This window comes from Lolium rigidum, chromosome 1 (genome assembly GCF_022539505.1).
Source record: "Lolium rigidum isolate FL_2022 chromosome 1, APGP_CSIRO_Lrig_0.1, whole genome shotgun sequence".
NCBI classification, from domain to species: Eukaryota; Viridiplantae; Streptophyta; class Magnoliopsida; order Poales; family Poaceae; genus Lolium; species Lolium rigidum.
In genome coordinates, this window is record NC_061508.1 from 250469876 (window position 1) to 250475324 (window position 5449).

Below are 5449 nucleotides of genomic sequence, written 5' to 3' on the forward strand. Positions count from 1 at the left end.
TAAATACCTGAGCAATAGTGATATGTGAGATTGGACACTGACATTTAGTTCTTATGGCATCCACACAACACGCCAGCCAAACCTAAATACGGCATGGGATCACAAGCATTTGCCGTGTCCTGATCCTGATACAATTAGAAAGGAAGAAACCCTATCCTTGTCACTATGATGCAAAGGGAAGAGGTAGGTAATATCGCCAAACAAGTTCAGCATACCCTGAACATATGATGATAATGAACAAAATTGACAGCAGCAACGCATATGACACTAAGACATGCACAAAACTGGTGCACCATATTCAGATTCAGACGAACATGGCTGTTATAATACCAACACATAGATATTGGACAGCACATGGAAAATAACACTTTTTTTTGGATAATAACTTGTAGATTCAACACTTGCGTACTAATGGTAGTTGAAATCAGCCATATATCAGGAGAAGCAATTGCAGTACTTCTGGAGCTGGAGTTTTAGGCTTAGTTTTACACATTCTAGCAATTGCTAATTACCAAAATCAATGACACATAGCAGTCGGATAGAAGGGCTTCTGAAAGACTGAACTATATTTGCTTCCTCCCCATTTGCCAGTACCAATTCAGCTTCACTTGGCACCGTCAGGTGCCATTTGTGAAGAAAGGAATTGCTTGCAAACACTAGTGAGCCTACAACATTTCATTAGCTGAAAGAACAGATAACTTCGATTCCCAGATGCACAAACAGTAAGTAGGGTCACCAGCACCAGGTTTGCTCACTTTAATTAAACAAAATAGCCAGTCGCCCTAAAGAAACACAATACCCAGTTAAATGTTCACACATGGCTTCAGCTTTGAGAGTTGTACTTACAGCTACAGAAGATCAGCTTCTGATGGACAATAAGAAGTTAACTAGCGGAGCTATCATACGGCATGGGATCACAAGCATTTGCCATCCTGATCATGTCTACTAAAGCTCATGCATTAAACAAGAACAAATCCTTATCCCAGTCACTGCAATGCACAGAGAAGAGGTAGGTAACATGTCAAAAAAGCTCATCATACCCTGAACATCTGAAGACAACTGACCAAAATTTGACAAGCAAAGCAAATGGCACGTAAGACATGCTACAGAACTAGCGCACTATATTCAGAAGAACATGGCTGTTATAATACCAACACACGGATATTGGACAACACATGGAAAATAACACTTGTTTTTGGATACTTGTTCTAGCTTCAAGTCTACTTACATATTCATGCTAGTTGAAATCAGCCATATCTCAGGAGAAGCATGCCTACACCCGAAACAACATGATCTACAGTCAGCGATTCCCTAAAAGGAGCGGATCAATCATGAAAAACATAGGGCAAAATAACAATGCATTCAGAAGCGAAAAGGGTCATCGAATGTGAGATCGGTTGCTTTCTGCAATCTCGAAAGAGTGCCCTCTGTAGGCAACACCAGCAGCACTCCAGAGATCCCTGTTTGAAACTGAAGACTCTCCAATTTCTCTCTTATCTCGTTCACCTTGTCAGTCGAAGAAGTGTTTTCTTCTTGCAACACAACATGCAAAGACTGCAGCTCCTGGGCATTCATGGCGACGAACTTGAGGAATTGGAATTCGTTTTGATCCCCGCGGAATTCGTGGATGACCATCTTCTTGATGTCTGATCTCAAGCATTCAACCGGACTTGCCTCCTGCCAGAACCTGGCATGATGCTCCCCACTGGGTTCATTGGCAGTTACAGATGGACCATGCAGGGTAGACTACAAATGCAAACCATGCAAAGAGTGAAAAAGATCAGTTACATATATATGGTGCTGCTAGATACCACTGAAAAATGATTGACCGACTGAAGGAACCGGCAGCTACCTCGATGTGCAGCGTGTCAATATTGGGAAATCATCTGAGGAAGCAGGCCAGCATCTTGACCTCCCAGAGGACACCAAAATTCACAGTCACCGCCAATATCTTGACGCTTGGAATCTCAGTGCTTGTGCTGGCCACTGTGTTAAGCTGCAATGCAGTCCAGCAAGACAGGTCTACATCATTTTTTTTTATTACTCAGCCCCAAAGAACATAAAAGGAAAGACTGGGCTAGAAAAAATACAAGAAGAGGACACTTAAGGCAGAGTCCTGATCCATGACTTGGGTTTAATCCTATATTGCAGCAAAGAGATGCCATGTATAAATTTGCATTTCCATTTAGTGAAAGAATCCCTCTCCTATCTGAAAATATTCTCATTGTGAATCAGCCAAATATTCCAGCAGGCAGTGATTAAGACCTTCATGAAAAATGCATGCCCAAAACTTCATTTCGCCTGTTTGTTCCACTACCAGCTGCAAACCATCATGCGGGTTCCAGTCAATTTGCAGGTAATTCCAAATTCTTCTGCTGAAGTTGCACTCAAAAAATAAATGAAGGTCCACATCATTACTCATCAAGTTTCCTATGATCATACTAGGAAATATCATGATGGGTGGACCAATGTAATAATTTTGAGAGACTGCATTGAGGTGCGCCAAGAGCAATAGTATCAAAATCAATCGATGTGGATGGCACGATAAGTTGAGAGATGGAGAGATAGCAGTATGGACGTACCCCAATCGCGGTGTCGCGGATCTGCAGCCTGTGAACTCTTGTATCCAGGTGGCCGAGCACCCGCAGGTTGGCTGCATAACCGATCTTGACCATGGCAACCTTACTGGGCAGAAACAAGACGAGCCGCTCCAGCAGCGGCGCGTCCACCACCGCGAAGTCTTCCACCCTGGACAGCCCAACGAGCGCGCACCGGAGGCTTGGGCTGCGGAGATGGATGCGCTTGGGTGTTGTGCCGCTGAGCTTCAGGATCTCCAGAACGGTGCAGGCAGTGATGAGGTGCTCGAGGTCGTCGTCTCTTATGGCAACCATTATCAAGGTGAGGCACCGGAGGTTGGGAAGAGAGATGCCGGCGCCGTGGGAGAGGTCGACGGGGAACGCCCAGAAGCCCAGCAAGAGCTCCTGGAGCGAACCGCAGCGGAGGATATCTGCGGGGATGTGCGGCAAGGCGTCGTAGGTCAGGTTCGGGGTGGAGCGGTTGGCGAGATAGAGTTTCTGGGTGTGCTTGTCGGCGAGGAGGCGCGGCCAGTCGGGGAGCTCACGGTCCAGGGAGGCGAGCCTGCAGTCGAGGAGGACGACGGCGCTGAAGTGGCCTGGGTGCTCGGCGAGGACTCGCGGGACCAGGGCGTCGCGCGCGGGCTCGGGGACGGCGGCGTCGCGGAGGACGAGCGGGGTGGAGCTCCAGAGGTGGCGCCAGCGCTTGGCGAGAGCGGCGGTTTTGGCGGCTTCGGTGACGGGGAGGTGCTGGGTGATGATTTGGTGGAGGAGGTCGTCGCTGAGGGCTCTGAGGCGGTCCCGCCGGCGGCCGGCAGGGGAGAGGGGGGCGGCGCCGTCGGCCATGGCGGCGAGGCGAGGCGAGGGTTTGATTTGATTTTGGTGGAAATGGAGCGGCGGCCCGCCAGCGATCCAGACTGATCTGGAATGTTCTAAAATGAAGGGATGCCATTGTTTGTTATTGGATACTAGTAAAATGCCCGTACTTCGCTACGGGATAAAACAAATTAAGCATATAAAATCATTTTCTCATATCAAATCATGAAAAATGCCATCTCTATCATTTCTCCCTTCTCGACATCATGCCACATCCAAGTTATTCGAGGAAACATCTCATTCATTTACCCCCACCTAGCAAATCATCAAAGTGACGGCTTTGTTTTTAGTCTTTGTCGGTATAAACATTGATCTTTTCATGTGTGAATGTCGGCTCCATGAGAATCCCTTCCTGGATGAAAAGAAACAAGAAAATATGGCCATAGAACGTATATAATTGAAATAGCATGCTAGACCGTTGCAACATCAGCAAACCAGATTGGGAACAAATCTACAACCGCAATGAAGAAATAAAATTCCATGTCAACCGGTGCAAACTTCGTGAAACAAATGAAATCATAAATTTAAGCATACATCAATAAATTTCACAAAATATATTCCAGTGTCATGATGAGTGCAGTGATGCAGAGTTTGATTTAGAAATATATTAGCATGAACTTTTAAGCTATACATATATAGCAGTCGAGGCGGCTCAACATAACCTAGCTTGAGTCGCTCCATCGTTATCCCAATTTCAAAAAAATATACCGGCTTCGCCTCTATTTCCACTCGTTCCTCCTCTTTGTGAGCCATCGTCTTAACCTTTAACTCCAGCATTGTACCTTCATTGCTAATTTGTATGCATAACTTGACTTACAACGGTAAAACTGCAGAATACATCATAACATTATCGATGTCGATGGAGTTCATGGTAGTCCACATAACACACCTAATGATCCACTGATGTCACCATAAGTAGGAGAGCAGAAACTTCAAGAACAAACATGGATCCTTTAATATTGCATGGCAATGAAATCAATCTCCAGAGTTTTGCAGTTGACAACACACGCTCATCTTGTGTTTATAATTCGGACTGAAGTAGATACCCAGTATTGTCTCATTAAATATTTTCTTTGGAAAATCTCACCCGAGTTCAGAAAGTTCTCCAGACTATTATTTCAGATCGTTTCCGAATGAATTATCTTTGTCTCGGTTTAATGTACATATTTGACGGAACGTCGGTGCTAGATGACCTAACATTTAATTACTGGGCTAATGCTAAAATACATTGTTGTCCCTGTCCTTTTGGGCGTTGCCTACTCTTGGCCATTAATTTCAAATTATTTTGGTCACTATTCATGCTCTACTATTTATTTATTTCCAGGTGTAGTACCGCATATTTGATTGATTACCAAGTGTTCTCCAGGCTATATTTTCTTTTCAATTTCCATTCAAGAGTTTTATATGTTTCCACGCATTTAGGTAGACCTCCAAACATGAGAACGAATTACTTCTCTTACGGCTGCAAGAGGACTATATCCTAGTCTAACTGGCCAGGATTTTGTCCAAGGTTGCTACAATGCCAGCCAACTTCGTCAAGCACCACACATCAAGCTGTCATCGTTGCTGCTTACATCAGCTGATTAATCAAATCCAAGACAGTAATCTCTGCCAAAATAGACAAAGAACGGACACGTGCACGTCTGGTTTTCTAGGTACATATCTTATTTAGACCGGACAAGGCGTTTCTGCTCGCAAGCTCATCTACTCCCGCATGGTGATTGGCCATGAGAAGCACTGGGAACTGTGTCACTGTATTTTGCTCGGCAAATACAAGATGTTGAAAATGATGAATACCAAGAGCTGTCGTATGTCATTACTGTGAGATCCCTGGCAAAGTCTGTACCCCTGGTCCAGAATAAATGCTACACCATGGCTCCACCAACCCAATGAGATCCACTGGTAATAAATGCCACGGTATTTTTTTTTCTCTAGTTCATCTTCTATCTCTGGTTCTCCACCGGGAGCTGCACTCTTGGATCGGTGGCGTGGAGCTGAGG

General features: G+C 45.1%; 1 pseudogene; it reads right to left on the reverse strand.

Annotated features, from left to right (window-relative positions):
* Nucleotides 1–1186: 1186 nt before the first annotated feature.
* On the reverse strand, nucleotides 1187–3377 carry LOC124657393 (annotated as a pseudogene).
* Between the last annotated feature and the right edge of the window lie 2072 nt (nucleotides 3378–5449).